A 17,151-nucleotide genomic window follows, 5' to 3' on the forward strand; every position below is an offset into this window, starting at 1 on the left:
ATGACGTCTAAGAAGAAGTTTCTGTCATCTAAATTAAGTAATTCTGCATAGCTTCCAAAAAGCTTTACTATTACTTTCATTGAAATGAAGTACTTCTGTGCAATGAAATCACATTAACATTTTTTGTGTTCATTTGATGCTATCTTCTTGCCACACCAAGTAAATTATAAATCTATTGTCATGGCTCCCTTAGTCCTTTCTACTAATTCATTCCGTGATTCAATTTATTAGATTGAAATGCCTATATAAATAAAAATTGAAAATAGGATTTAATCATTAAAATATGATATTAACATGCTCTGCCTCACTAAAATTTAATGGTTGTCTTTCAAAATAATGTCTACTTTTATTAACAAGTAATTGTATTTTCAAAATTGTTCGCATCAACTAGTGTTTTCTAAAATATTGTTCATGTGAAAATTATAAATCTGTTTATAAATGTAAACTAATAAGACTCAATACTTATTTACATAAGGATAAATGTTGCAAGAGTAATATCTGGTAATAGTGGAAATTTCATGGTTAATTTGTAAAGGAAATCGCCAGTTTACTCACTGATCTTTATGAGCTAAACAGAAATGAAAGCTCATTTGTCTGTATGCTGTCAGTCAGAAAAAAGAGAATCTGTGGCTTCTGCAAGACAGGACAGAAAGCACGTTTACACAGAGAGTAAGCTAGAATTGAGGCTGTATGGAAATGTGAGTAGAGGATGCAGAGATAAAGCAAGCAATAAATTAAAAACACAGAATTGAGGTACAACTTAAAAAAAAGAATGACTACGACTACATCATATTTTTTTCTCAAGAAATAGGAGACATTTTTAAAAGGCTTTAATTTCCACAAGACCTTAGAGAAGAAATAAATGTTCAGCCATGAGTTCAACTATCCACATACATGTGTACAAACCTCTCCATCTCTCTGATCATAGAGACAATGACATCTAAAAACATGATGACAGTTGTGACTCTGACCCACAAAAAGAATTGATTGAGAAAGTGATACCTTAAAAGAAGTTGACTGTATCATCTTAGAATTCAGGATAAGTCAGGAATAAAAGGTTTAGCATAATGAATTACTTACATTCAATTTTAGCAGGGCAGACCCCAAGGACCCAGGATAAACAACGAGAATTAATCTATTGGATGAGACCATTCGAAAGAGTAGAAAATCTCTTTAAAAATACAATTCTGATTCTGTGACTTTATTGGGCCAGAGAGACAGGAGGTGAGGGCTTTACAACTTGCATTTAGAAACACATGTATGAGACCATGCACCTTAAGGTCTTCTGCTCTCAGTCTCACAAAAGAACCCTCAGAAGTCTGAAAGTCTTGTCACTAAAACACCCAGAATTTACCTACTGATAGTTTTTAGGAAGTACGAAAACAAAGTTACATTCAGGAAAATTGACTATCAAACATCGGAGAGTGAAACAATAAATCATTAATTTGTGATCTTTGCCTAGTGTTTTGTCTAGGCTCTGGGTCAATGCATCTCCTGTAAGATAAGAACAAGCTTAGAAATTTCTTAAGTAAGACTCAGAGAATGAAATCTCAAAGAGTGTACTTTAGCCAGCTTCTAGAGAACTACAGAGCTGATATTCCTCTCTGATATTTTCTATTGCATCAGCCTCTACAATGTCATGATAAATCAAGCATGTAGTCTCTCAAAACAAGAACACACCTGTGACTGATTCCATGAAACTTGAACTCTTTCACATTTTTGCAGTGTCTGTATCAGGTGGCCATAAGAAGGTGATATACGCATTCTATTCCAAGCAAATTTTCAAGGTTGTGTAACTTTAGGAGCGCTTTCTTACACCATGTGCTTGGGGCAGAGTGAGAAAAGATGGCGATGACCATGGCGCCTATCAAGGAAGACTTCATAGGACTTCATAATGATTGAGTTTAATTTGGGTGCAGCAATGGGCCACTGATGAATTTTAATAAGGGGAGCAATTATACTGACTTCTGTTTGAAGACCAGATGGAAGAGGTAGAGTGGGAGCAAGGAGTCCACCAAGCAAGCTGTTGTGGTCCACAGCAGATGATGGTCTGGCAAGATTGGTAACAACAGAGATAGAGAGTAGCAGATGGCTTTAGAAAGAAGTAAATGTTTTTGAAAAAATATATTTGGAGGTAAAACAGACAGGATTTGCTTATGAATTGAACATGGAAGATTCAGGGAAATGCAGGAGTGACATTCAAGTAAGTAACTAGGCAAGTAGAGATGATAGTTACTAATAGGGAAGGTTGGGGGAAAGGTTAATTGTGGGTTCTTTTCTAAAACATGTTAAGAAAAGATGTTTTAGTAATCCAAATGTGTCCAAAATGTTGGACACATTTACAAGATAATCACAAGGAATTGTCAAAAACTAAGAACTTCCAAAGTTCTGACCAACAACACCCAGCCCTCAGACTTTAGAGAATAAACTACAAATGAATTGAGAAGTGGACTAGAGGTGATTTTTCTAGTGGAAGAAAGCCTGGAAAGACAGGGAAAGAAGATGTATTTGTGCTTGGCCCTCTTCCTACAGCTGAATATCTTCTCTCTCTGTTCCTCCCCCAGGGTTATCCCTACCCATACACAGAATATATTAGACAGTTTGGTTAAAGGCAAGAACCACTCACCCCAAAACTTTACTCCTGAATTCTTTGAGACCTCAGCATTCTGTAATCTTTTTTTTAGATGTGGAAAGCTAGTCCTTCTTAGGAGGATTCATTTCGTCAGAGGTGAAAGAGAGGATAGTAATAATATTTCAATTATTTTTTAGTTTAAATGTAATTTCAATATTCAGTTAAGACCTTGGCAGTGAAGAAATTAATGGGGATGGGTAAGAATAGAGAAAATCAGTAGAAGAGACAAAACATAATTTTAATTTGTAAACACTGAATACTAGAAGGAATCCACATTAGGGAACTTTGGAGAAATCTTGGCTATACAGCAATATTATATACACCTTACCCTTTCTTTTATGATTTCAACAATCAATTAATTCCTGTTAGAGATCTACCCTCATCATTTTTTTTTTTCATCCTGTTTTGTAGAGACGGGCTAAGGACCAGGTCTGGTGCATGTTTTATGTTTCATATCATCTGCAGAAGTACACAAGTGTCACTATGCATACCTTATTTTAGTCTTTTAAACTTATTGTCATATCAGAGATTTTTGAACATAGCATGTCAGACAGGTGCACACACACACACACACACACACACACTATACACAATGCACACATTCACGTACGCAGATAGAAATTTGGCAGGGTGGGGAATCTCTAGATTCAACTTTATCCAAACCCTAGCTCTTAACACAATATATTAATATTATGACATTCTTGGCACTTGGGGCTGATAATTCAGTTGCATCACAATTATTCTGCATAACAACTCCCAAATCTCAATGGTTTACAACATTTCTTCTTGCTCACAGGACTGCGAGGTGCCTGTGTCTCTTCTGGGCTTGCCCTGAGATTGACTGTTCAAGTGAGCATGGATCTAGGCTGTGGAATGGGTTTCAGATCTGCTCCCTGTATCTCCTCATTTTGGGGCTGTAGGGACCTGTAAGATGTTCTTTCCATGGAGGAGTTCTAGAGAGCAGGAAGGCAAGCAGAAACATGCAAGCTTTTGCTCAGAATTGGCACACAGTCGCTTCTGTTCTCATTCCATAAATTATACCAAGTCTCATGGCCAAACTGAAAGTCAGTGGGGTGGAAGAGTGTGCTCCACCCACAGGGAAGCCTTGGAGCAGAAGAAGGGAAAAAGGAATTGTAAATAATCTTATCTACCATCTTATCTACCTTGGGGCAATTATTTGTTTAAGTTTTCTGTCTCCTTTCTTAGACCACACTCTGGCCTGTCCGTAAATGCTCAGAAAAACAAGAGGGGAGGAAGGGATAGCAAAGAAATAGAGAATAATCCCAGGGAGATTCTATGTGGATTTCTCTGCTCCCATCACTACGGCCATCTCATTGAAAACAGAGCTACTAAGCATTAAAAAATGAGGAGCACTTGAAATTTCAAATATGGCTTTTTGATTAAATATTTTACAGAAACTCAGAAGCTGGTAGCCTATTGAGATTGCAAATTCTTCACCAAAAGCTGTTTATGGTCAACGATTACTTAGAACCTTTTACCTCTCTCAATTCCACTCATTTTTCCCTCTTTGAAGTTCTCTGTGAAATTGTCTTCATTTTGAGAGGTGGTGTCTGGGTGCAGTGGCTCAAGCTTATAATCCCAGCACTTTGGGAAGCAGAAGAGGGTGGATCATTTGAGGCTAGGAGTTTGAGACCAGCCTGGCCAACATGGCAAAAACCCGTCTCTACTAAAAAATACAAAAATTAGCTGGGTGTGGTGGCGGGCACCTGTAATCCCAGCTACTCTGGAGGCTGAGGCACCAGAATCACTTAAATCCAGGAGGTACAGGTTGCAGTGAGCCGAGATTGTGCCACTGCACTCCAGCCTGGGTGACAGAGCAAGACTCCATCTCAAAAAAATAATCAAAAATAAAAAATAAGAAAAATAATGATGACAGCTTTTATATTAAGTTTTCATTCTTCATAAAGACACCAATTTTAAAAGTGATTATAACTATTAGAAAATATAAATTGAACTGACACATTTTTTGAACACCACAATTGTGTTGGCACACAGATATTTATGTGAGGTTGATTACAATAAAAAGATAGGAAATGGGAAGAAAAATGAAGGATTTCTATTCACTGTTTATTCATAGCTAATTAGCAAATATACATTCTTATTCTTCTCAAAAAAATACCCTTAAATATTAAAGGAGAGTAAATTGTGTTAGTGATAACGTAATGGGGTTAGGAGAGCTACATAGTAATCAGGTTTTCCTATTAATATAGCAATTAATAGTTATTATTGTCAGTAATGTTTTGGTCCGACCCATTTAAATATAACATTTTAATATTTGCTGAAAATGTACCTAACCAATATTACTTGAATCAAGTTCAGTACAAACATGATCCAAGTGGGTTCATTTTAAATTTATTACTGCGACAGAATGTGTAATAAATTTAGCTTTATGATACAATGCTTGATGTAAGCAATATATTCAACTAAATTTTTTAAATGTTCATGGATCATAGTAACTAATGTAATTCCATATACACTCATTTAGGAAAATGGAAAAAAAGAAAAAATGCCCAGAAAATGAAATAATTATTTAGTCATACCCTTATCACAAGATATAATGTATAGGAATACCATCCAATTTTATTACTGATAAAAAAAAATTATCTGTTTTGTAAATAAAAAAGTCCTACAAAATGGGTGGGTTCTATGATAAGAAGGATAGAGATTGATGGATATCTCTAGCTCTACATTTCATCTTAGGACCTCCTTTACTAGACTTACTAGATTCCATCAAGGACCTACTTAGGACCTACTTTACTAGAATTATTAGATTCCATCAAGCTGAAAGATTAATGATTATCAAGCATTTTCTCTGTACTTGAGATAGAGACAGGGTTGCTACATAAATTCTCAAATCTGATAGAACAACTAGGGAAAAGTATATGGTCAAATCATAAACTTTAAACATTTTTAAAATGGCATAATACCACAGCTTTGACATCAAACTAAGTTTAAAAACAAAGATATGCATTCAATGTGGAGACCACTTTACATAAATAAAGTCATCCACCACATTCATATATATGCTAGAATCATACCATGAGCCCCCAAAAGACAAAAGTGGATGTAAAACTACCACCTCGCCAGTGAAAGAAAACATGTTGCCCCAAAATCAGTGTAAAACGAACACCTTTACAGGCTTTATCTGTCTTCGTGATACCTACTTGAAGCTTTAAATGAAGCTCTTAAACTCCAGAGAAAAGGGGATAGGAATTTATATGATTACCATAAAAAATGATATTATAGAAACACAAAACCTTCACTACAAAAATGCAGAAGAGAGAGGTCAGAAATATGATTTAACCTGAGTCGCTCGAAAAAAAAGGTAATATATTAAGAAATGCCAGGAAGTCTAACAGCATGCAGCATTTTCTTTTTTCTTTTTTTTTAAATTATACTTTAAGTTCTAGGGTACATGTGCACAACATGCAGATTTGTTACATATGTATACATGTGCCATGTTGGTGCGCTGCACCCATTAACTCGTCATTTACACTAGGTATAGCTCCTAATGCTATATCTCCCCCCTCCCCACTCCCCACAATAGGACCCGTTGTGTGATGTTCCCCTTCCTGTGTCCAAGTGATCTCATTGTTCAATTCCCACCTATGAGTGAGAACATGCGGTATTTGGTTTTCTGTTCTTGCGATAGTTTGCTGAGAATGATGGTTTCCAGCTGCATCCATGTCCCTACAAAGGACATGAACTCATCCTTTTTTATGGCTGCATAGTATTCCATGGTGTATATGCAGCATGCAGCATTTTCAGTGACATCTAGGTTTGACAATTTCTCCTAAGTGTTAAACATAAGAAAAAGAACTACATACTACAGAAAAAATGATGGTAAAACTCCGGTTACTGAAGTGGGAGTCAGAGATAACTGTGACTTTTCAAAATTCTTTAGCCTTTTTGGTTGTACTTTCTTTGTCTGGTGACTGAAGTATTGGTTAAATTTATCTCTTTGGAAACAATGAAGTTCTGTTATTATGTGACTCTCTGTTATATTTTATCTCATGAAATAAAAGTCATTACATGAGTGCCTCACACATGTAATCCCAGCACTTTGGGAGGCTGAGGTGGGAGGAGCACTTGAGGCCAGGAGTTCAAGGCTAGCCTGAACAACATGATGAGACTCTGTCTCCACATATTTTTTTAATTAGCAAAGTGTGGTAACAAACACCTATAGTCCTAGCTGCTTGGAAGGCTGAGGCAGGAGAAATGCTTGAGCCCAAGACCTCGAGACTGCAGTGAGTTATGACTGCACCATTGCACTTCAGCCTGGGTGACAGAGCAAAACCCTTTCACAAAAACAAAACAAAACAAAAATCCCTTATGTGAAAAATAAATATTGTGTTGGAAGCATCATTCATTTACTAAGGGTTATGAGCATGATAATCATCATGAACGTTCCACCAGCAGTACTGTTACAAGTCACCCTCCAGGATGATAAATGTCAGAATGTCGAAACTCACAATATCCTGGGCTGTATGTTTCGTTGCCTAGTTATTCGTTCTCCGAGAAAGTAGTCCTCGAGTTACCTCTTTTTGCCTTTTCAGTATCAGCTTCATTCCACTTCAACACCTGTTTTTAAAACATTATTTATTATTTCCTTTTGTTCAGATTCCTTGATCTCCGGCTTTAGGTCTTAATGAAGTTTGAAATGCTTTTGAGATTAATATTACTTTTTCCTGTTACCAAATGTAAGATTCTTATGCAGGTTCTTGCACTAAGGAGAAATGTAGGATTAAGGGTACTACAAATTTGTATTTTAAAATGAATGATTAAATGAATAGTCAATGAGATCTGAAATTAAAACCTCAGAAAACAAGGCATAACACAAGCAGAGACATTGTCAGCTTATCCAGAGAAAAAGCATTTATCTGTAGGCTTCTATCACTTGCCGACTGCACAGCCAAAATTATTCATCACAGTTTACTTGACATTTCTGAGGAACTAGGGCAATCCACCAGGATTGAATGTTATTAAAAGAAGAACGAATTACCCTACTCAAAGGGCTATTTTAGCTCATCAAAAGCATACACTACAATGTTTTATTATACCTTTTCCTGAAATAAAAAACAAGTTTGGATTGAGAAGAGAATTGACAAACTACCTCTCTAAAGGATCCCTGGAAATTTACCTTATAGGGTTCCTATCTATAGGTGTAGATGAGATTTTGTGATTCAAACTCCAGGTTCTGGTTTAATCAATTTCTTTTCCTTAAGTTTAAACCATGCTGTTTATAAATACACTTAAATTTCTATTTCTAGAATCCATTGATTAATAGTCATCTGGGTTATAATTTGGCTAGCCACATCAAATATATCTTTTCCCATTAATATATTGTTGTCTATAGGCTGTAGCAGGAATTTATTGGTCACAGGAAAATCCTTTCGACCACCTCCATGTGGACTGAGGTAAAGTCATACACCTTGGCAGGCCTCTCAACCACAGCATATACTGCCGTAGATAATACAGCTCACTCAATATGATCCAAAATTATTGCTATTCAATAATCCTATCAAAAGTTGGTGCAAAAGTAAACTTATTTATGAAGGATTGCATGAGAAATACGCAAGCCATCTATTTCTCTGGACTTGTTTAAGTCCATTTTCACATTGCTATAAAGAATTACCTGAGACTGGGTAATTTATAAAGAAAAGAGGATTAATTGGTTCATGATTCTACAGGCTACACAGGCTTCTGCTTCTGGGGGGCCTCAGGAAACTTACAATCATAGTGGAATGTGAAGGGGAAGCAAGCATTTCTTATGTGACTGGAGCAGGATGAAGAAGATTCAAAGGGAAGGTGCCACACACTTTTAAACAACCAGTTCTCATTAGAACTCTGTCACAAGGCAGCACTAGAGGGATGGTGCTAAACCATTAGAAACCACCGCCGTGATGGAATTACCTCCCACCAGGCCCCACCTCCAACACTAGGGATTACGATTCAACGTAATATTTGGGTGGGAACACAGATCCAAACCATTATCAGGATCAGAGAGCACAAAGTCAAATGACTTCAGGGGTCAGATGCACAAATCAATGAACAAAGTGGTCTGGTATAATTAGTGAGGGGTGGAGGGATGAGCAGTATGGTTAACTGATAATGAGCATTCCATGCTTAGAAGCATATTCTTTTTCTTTTTTCAGGTATTAGGCAGTCCAAACAAACTTCTTCTCATACATAAATTTGGCTTGCAGACTGCATGTCTTTACTCTCTGCATCTAGAGAATTGATTATCTGTCTTAGGTTAAGTGCTTCAAAGCACCACCTGGACTCTACTTTTTTGTACCTCCTTACAATTCATATTGCTAAATTTGGACCTGACCCTATTGTTTTAGAAAATTTTTGGCTGAAAATCAGGGGAAATTTCTTATGCTTTGTCATACCCTAATTAATTGACAGCTTCTTTCTATAAAGCAGTGAGTTTTTCTCTTTAACAAAGGTGCCTTTATGTGCTATTCAAGATATCACAGTGATCAAATCATAATCCACATGTTCTTTAATTCTGTACTTATGAGGATTCTTGTTTCAGAAGGACAAATAGAAATAGCCCGTACCTGAGTTTCTCTGGAGTTATCATAATGCTCTGTGCCACCAAGGCTGCTTTCCCCTCTAGTCATGTGGTAGGATTACATCTCCTAGTGCTCTTGTGATCAGGGTTGACTGTGAGTGGTTCTGGCTAATGAACTTTCAGCAGAAGCCACCTATTCCACTACCAGTCTGGAACATTTGTGACCAAATGTGAGAACCAGCAGCAACTTGGTTTTCCTCTGCTGCTGTGTTACAAGTGAGGATAGCAATGACAACACCACTCCAGGGTCAGCATTCAACTCAAAGTAGACAAGGAATATGAGGGCAAAATAAACCTTTGTTTCTTCAAGCCAGTGAAATTTTGTGGTTATTTGATAATTACTTTGTGTCTTAGCTTGAATCCTCCCTATGCCAAACCCCTCATGTCACTGGAGGGGTATATACAGAGAAATCTCATGGTTAGACAAGCTCCCTGAACATGACTGCTTCTCAGGGCCAAAAAAAAAAGTGACCTGATTCCATGTAATAACCAAGATGACTGACAGCAATAAAATCCAATTTATATATATATATATATATTTCTTACTTGAGATGCAAGAGGCAGGCTTTCTCTATTTCTAACAAAAATTTTACAAAAAAGAAAAACTGCATAATTTCTTGTTAAAAAATATAAGAAATCTACAGAACATATGGTGTTTATATTACCTTTCCTAAATTATAAAACTTCTTTAGAATGAAAAAGGCTAGGCCTTGCAATAACCTAGCTTGTGTACTCAGTTGATCATTTATCAAGCTGATCTCTTCCTGGATTGCTACAAGGCAAGTAGACAATAGTCTCCAGGCTCATGGCTCATAAACAACTTTAGTATATTTAATACTGCTGGGGGACTCACATGGTATTTCAAAGGATAAAACATTTCTCTTATCTTAATAGTTTTCCTTCACCTGAGCAACTAGGTTGTTTTCATCTACTAAATATAATGACCATTTGTTTTTATACATCGTCTACTAGGAAGTTGACTGTCAGATTTTAGGATCAAAGCTAGCAAATATGGAGGATCTTACAGTATGTATTTTGTGCACCGACATTACTCTTAAATATCAGATGAAATTTTAAAAGCCTGGAATTTTAAGATACAGAGATGAATTCTAATCTACAGTGTTTACAGTTGTTGATTTGGAGTGGTATCTTAAACGGAAGCAGCCTAATAACTAGGTGATATAGAATAGTAGTTAAGTTCATGGGCTCTGGAACTGTATGAGTTACATTCAAATCCTAGTTTTGCTACTTGGTAGCCATGTGGCCTTAAGCAAGTTATTTCACTACAGCTGTTTCCTTATCTTTAAAATAGGGATGATTGCCTCTATTGTTGTGAGGTTTCAGTGTTACTGTATGGACACTACTGTATTAAGAACATCTCCTGGCTTGTTAGTTAATATATTTATGTTTCTAATAATAAATGGCCAGTGATTACAAGTCAATACACAGGAGTCAACCTAACTGAGAGACTTTACCACACATAACCCTGTGCTGCGCCCTAGAGATACAAAAATGAATAAGGTCTGGCCTTTGTCTTAGCTCATGGAATGTAATAGCCTAAAAGCAGAAGATACATAAGTGGATAATGTCAGTACATTGAGACAAAATCAACGATACAATGGAGTTATTTGGTATTTGCCATCAATACATATTTTGTTAACATATTAGTATAGACATCTCATCTTCAAATCTTCATGGACATACTAATTTTTGCATCCTTCTAACCAAAGTTTTTGGGAAGTGGAAAGCATTTAAAAATTGCAGGATAGAGTAATTAACTGATGGTGGAGCATTCAAGTGGTGCTAGCCACAGACATCTTACAGGACCTACCACAAAAATAAATATAGTTACAGTTGTAATGAGTGACTTACGAAAAAAGTAGAAGTGGGATGCCGAGAAGCATTATTCTGGCCTGGGCATTTCAGGATAGTTTCCCTGAGGAAGTAGCTTGCAAGCTGAGACGTGCAAGATGAACATCCATTACCCAAAGAAGGAGGGTTCCAGTTAAAAGCAATAGCAAAAAAACAAAAAACAAATAAAAGTAAATACAAAGCAGCTGAGGCAGAGTGGAGTTTGTCAATTGCTTTCAGGTTTTCAAAAACTAAAAGAAGGGAAATGTAGCTACTACATAATAAGCAAGTAAGAAACTAGCATAAGGTGGTAATTATTCCTTCCACAGTGTGGTCTTCCCTGGCCACTGCCATCTAACATAGCCCCCTTCTCCCAGTCCTTCATATCTTTACCCTACCGCATTTTCTTTACATTTCTCTTAAATTAGCTTATATATGTGTTTGCTTTTATTGTATGTTTTTCTAACTTGAGTATAAGCTCCATTAATAATAGAGCTTGTCTGTCTTTCTCATCTCGATACCTATTACACCTAACAACAGAACTTGGGTTCATCATTGGCATTCAGCAAATGTTGAATAAAAAACAAAAATGAAAGCTAGGCTTTATGTGAAGGATTAATATGAATTATTATGAAAGGTGAATTATGAAGGGCTTTATACACTATAAAACAGATTTTGAACATTAAATTAACAGAAAGCAAATGAAGAATTGTAAGCCTAAAGCAATGCAATCAGATTTGCATTTAAAAATCAGTAACTCTTGTGGCAAGGGTAGAGCTGAGGGACTAGGACACACTGTGGCTTCAATCAGTGTGATGGCAGTATCGGGAAGTATAGATTTAAATCTATACTTGCAAACAGATGGGCATTTGACACAGCACTGGAATAAAGTGAGATGCACAGAAATTGATAAACTTGAGAAATGGAAAGAAAACATAATTAAGAGGGCTGCATCTTTGAAAAGAGAGAGTGAGAAGCCTCCTAGATTCGGGGGTGAACAACTGCGAGTGGAGTCTCTTAATGAGAAGAGAGGGGAGCTGTGCATATTTGCTGTTTTTTTTTGTTTGTTTGTTTTGTTTTTTTTTTTTGGTGGGGGAGGGGGTAGTCTGGTAGAGATTCTTTAACTCCTTTTTAGTCAAATTAAGTTTGAGGTGTGGGAGACAGTCAGAGTGCCATGAAGGAAGAATCTGGATAAAGGGGGATCTAGTCAGGAAATAGAGGTTTGGGGATCATAAGAACAGAAGAGGAATTGAATCCATAGGGATAGATAAGATGGATTAGTGGGTCGTGTCCCAATGAGAATAGAAGAGGACCAAGGCCATCTCCCTAAGGAGCTCAGGAAAAGAAAGGAATCCAGAAAACCAACGGGGTGGAGTAAAGGGAGGTAAACCCAGAGAATGCAGGTCGCAGAAGCCATGGAAAGGGCACTCCTTGAAAGGGAAGCATTCTTCTGCAGGATGGCTTGGGAGTGGTTTCCGTGACAAAGGTCCCCTGACCAGTGCACCTCATTAGTCAACCTTTAGGTTTTATTTCCATAGACACTTGTATTCAGAGAGTTATACCGAGGAGAAATTCTTCCGGAAAATAGAACTAGGGTTCCAGTGGACAATAGGTCTTTTGGGAAGGTGGTCAAGAATGGAATGATACTGCCTAACAGGGTGGCATGCAGGAGGGGGAGGAAAGAAGGTAATGAATCTGAATCCATGGGGAATGTGCTGTATGTCATGAATATGCTGTGAATGCTTTGAAGTAAGAACTGCTGTCTGTATTTTAAAGTTACTAGCCCCAAAATTCCAAACTTCCCACGTCCTGTGTTTGCTGTCTTTGGCGGGGAAGCTAGAATGGAGGAGGAGAAACAGACTTGAAATTGGTGAAGGAGGTCGAAGAGATGATGAGGAAAGTAGGCCTTTAGGCTCAATACTCATAAGCTCTTCACAATTAGCAGAGCCCTGGCAGGCACAAATGACTTTTCCATGTATTTGTTGTCACTGAAAACGCTCATTGAATTAATTTGGAAATTACATTTCTGAGGTAATTTCTGTCGTTCATGTCATTATGGATTCAGAATGCTCAAGAATGCACACATACTTTATGAGTCATATTCGTTCAGGAATAATGTGGCTTGAGACAGCATCTTTGAAAGCCATATTACTTGTTCCAGGACTGTATATATTTGGAAGCAGCCAGAAATTTCCGGCCGAATTACAGAATTTATGAGATTTAAATCTATACTTGCAAACAGATGGGCATTTGACACAGCACTGGAATAAAGTGAGATGCACTGCTCTTTGCCCAGTGGAGATGGTTCTGACCAGTAGAAGTCACACTTAAGTGCAGGAGGAGATGCAGAGTGCTTCCTTGTTGAAATGCTTCGTATGTAAGTTGACACCCTTCCTGGTGTCAAGAAATGAACTCTTTCAAAAAGAAAATTAACCCAATTGGAGGTATTAAGAAAGTGTTGCTCCAGAAAGTGAATCTCCATATGTCATCTATGATTCAGTTTCTGCCCCCACGCCTGTATTTTACCATTTAATGCCTTCATTTATCTGTCCATTGACTCAGCAAATATGTACACGTGACAAACACTGATATGATGGTGACCAAAACAGAGATGTCATCTGCCCTCAAAGAGTTCACAGTACAAATAGGAAAAAAAAGAAAAACAAGGAATCACAATTCCAGTGCAATGTGTTAGGGTAACACAGCAAGTCAGCACAGGTACCATGGGATTCTGAACTAGATTTGGGCAAAGTCTAGCTTGAGACCTAAAGAACCTGCTGGGAAAGATGGGAAAGAGCTTTTTTCCTTACTTTATTTATCGCTTCTGCCACTCTAACTTTCCCCCAAATGTTGAGCCACTTATCCTTTAAAACTACTATCTAAATCTGTCCAAAATTCCCACGGGCTAAAGTTTCATAAAAATAGCTACACTAAATATTGAAGATGAAAGAGGAAAGAATACAGAAGACATAAACAGCACAAAGACAGGCAAGTTCTCAAAATGTAGGGTGTTGATCCTTAAGATAATTATACACTGGGTCCAAAGAAGTAGGGCAAATTAGCTTGAACCCAGCCTGGCATTCTGTTCTCCCAGACCCACATCTTCTTGGAAGTAAGGATATTTGTTTTTATAGCAAGGAAACAGACTTGTAGCTAACTGTCCATTTCCAGTGAAAGGTGGAAAAACATCTTACCTTTTATAAAGAAAAGTATCTCTCATTTTTATTTCTAATACTTGGCAAATGACAGCACTTTACACATCTAATTGGCCATATAAAGTATGAAACAAAATGAATTATCTCATACTCACTCCACAAAAGGTATGTTTTTGCTGCCACTGCTTGCAAGATACACTTCCTTAATTTCCTTAGAGTAGAAAATTTCCTTACAGTAGCATCAAAATAATGATGTTAATGTATTACATCACTGGGAAGAAAATAGTTATCCATAAGTTTATGCACATATACATAAACAAATGAATAAACAGATAAATGTAGAAGACAGGGATTTTTCTTACAGTAGAATGCTAATTGATTTCCTTAATTGAGTAATTTCCTAATACTCAAGCAAATTTTCAACCTTGAGCAATGGACATATACAAAGATACGAGTTCAGCTACAACCTGAAATCACTGCCCAATTAAACTGAGAGGAATATGAAAACAGTTGCTTAAAGTTACTGAATTACTTTTTCTAAGGGACTTAGGTCTGTATAAGTCTATTTCTAAAAAATATGGACCTAGCTTTTCTTTTTACTCTTCTCTTCCTGTCTCTTCCCTTTGTTTTCATTTTTAAAAGTTGTCTGCTTTTTCCGCTGTTTTTCTTATCCTTCTTTTCCCTTCTCTACCTTTGAGGTGACAAGACACAGTGAGACTGTAAGGCCATAGCTGAGCAAGTGTCAGAATCAAGGAGGCTGGCTGGGGCTGGTGGAACCAGGGTCAAGGATGCTATCAGATTGCGAGAACCTATGAGCAGGATAAATAGATAGTTAGGATCAAGGCCAGTGAGGCCATTGCGGGATGGGACCAGGGGCAAGGAGCCAAATGGGGTGAATGGTGGCCAAATAGAAGCCTCCAGCCATAATCCCCCCTATAGGAATGCCAAATGGAACAACTATCTGCACACAAAAAGCACCTTCATAAGAACCAAAAATCAACTGAATGATCACAGTATCTGGTTTTACCATTATATTAAAGCGCTGAGGCTGAAAAGATGGTTGGCAGAATTGAGATGTTAGTCACATACATGGTGAATGACCAAATACATGTTGAGGATAATGGGAGTCAAGTTTCCCACTTTTAGAGAAAAATTGTGTATATATAGAAAGGGTATAGACTACAGGGAATGCTGTGGTATTGAGTTAGATTTAGAGATACTAACGTAAGCTTATGTTTGATGGATAGATGGATAGATATAGAGAGAGAGGATAAAGAAATGTATACAGGTGCTACATTTTATGTGTGTGTGTGTGTGTGTGTGTGTGTGAATATGTGTGTGTGTGTGTGATTGATAGCTCTGTCCACTGTGAGGGCCCAGAAACGATACCCCTAAGGGAGATGTGTGTACACCCAGTGCCCAGATCTTGGTTTCTAAAAGCCACCCTTCACTATAGAAGAGTTCCTTAGAGAAAGGCCTGACTCAAAGACCAGAACAGGAAAAGTACAAGATGAATCTGGAGTGTCTTGTGCCAGAAAGTGAGGAAATGCTCAAATAATGAGGGAGACTTGTCAAAATGATATATGTGCTAACATCTAGGGGCTCCTAATGGCCCAATCTGGGATAATGTGAGAATCAAAATAAATAATGATGTTAATGTATTACATCACTTGGAAGAAAATAGTTATCCATAAGTATATGCACATATAAATAAAGGAATAAACAGATAAGTGTAGAAGACAGGGATTTTCTCACAGTTGAATGTGAATTGATAAATGTAGATGAATAAGGAAATTAAAAAATCACCACTGAGTAACCATCATTGTAATAATTGTTTCAGCCAAAAATCATCAACATATGCTAAATCTAGTGTGTGAAAATTTAAAGAGTAATAGAATACTTATATAGTTTCAAAATATTCCATGCATGGGAAGATTCGCAATTTTATAATAGAGCAAAGTAGCAGAAATTACCTTCATCAATTGATCAGCATTGTGTGCCTCCTGATATGATGCACTGTGGAGAACAGGGAATCACTCGTTAGGAATCCCTACTAAAAATCCATCATCTGAATGTAAATGAGGAAACATCAGGCAAACTTTAGAAAATAACTGGCCTGTACTCATCAAAAGTAACAATACCACAAAAAAAGCAAGGAGAGACAGATAATGTCTCACACTGAAAACTAAAGAGATATGACAACAAAATGCAGCACATGATCCTGGATTAAATCCTGTGCTGGAAAAAAAATAACAAAAACGTTTGTTTTTTAAATAAAAAAGGACATTCTTGAGACAATTGGTGAAATGGGAGGGATTTAAGGATTAGGTGGTAGGATTTTATCAATGTTATAAATGTTAAATTTCTGATTTTGTTGAATGTATGGTGTTATGTCTACAAATTACACTCAAATAGTTTGAAGCAATATATACATGTATATATATATTATACACACACATATACACACAATAATATATATACACACACACACAATAAATGTAGATAAAGTAGAGAAGTAAATGTAGTAACAACTGGAGAAGCTGGTAGTGCTTTTTACTATTCTTTTTTTTTTTTTTGAGACAGAATTCTACTCTTTCGCTCCAGCTGGAGTGAAGTGGCGTGATCTCGGCTCACTGCAACCTCTGCTCCCTGAGTTCAAGTGATTCTCCTGCCTCAGCCTCCCAAGTAGCTGGGATTATAGGCACCTGCCACTACACCCAGCCAATTTTTGTATTTTTAAAACAGATGGGGTTTCACAATGTTAGCTAGGCTGGTCTCGAACTCTTGACCTCAGGTGATCCACCTGCCTTGGCCTCCCGAAGTTCTAGGATTACAGGTGTGAGCCATCGAGCCTGGCCTCTTTGTACTATCCTTATAACTTGTCTTTATAAAAGTTAAAAATATTTCAAAAT

The 17,151-nt window shown here is 37.1% G+C and overlaps 1 protein-coding gene across 2 annotated transcripts in view; it reads left to right on the plus strand.

Annotated features, from left to right (window-relative positions):
- The window catches only part of GLRA3 (glycine receptor alpha 3), a 169,551-nt gene that overhangs the window by 137,067 nt on the left and 15,333 nt on the right, over positions 1 to 17,151 (plus strand). The gene's annotated exons all lie outside the window — the stretch shown is intronic.

The sequence above is a fragment of the Piliocolobus tephrosceles genome, chromosome 3, assembly GCF_002776525.5.
Source record: "Piliocolobus tephrosceles isolate RC106 chromosome 3, ASM277652v3, whole genome shotgun sequence".
In the NCBI taxonomy this organism is placed as follows: Eukaryota; Metazoa; Chordata; class Mammalia; order Primates; family Cercopithecidae; genus Piliocolobus; species Piliocolobus tephrosceles.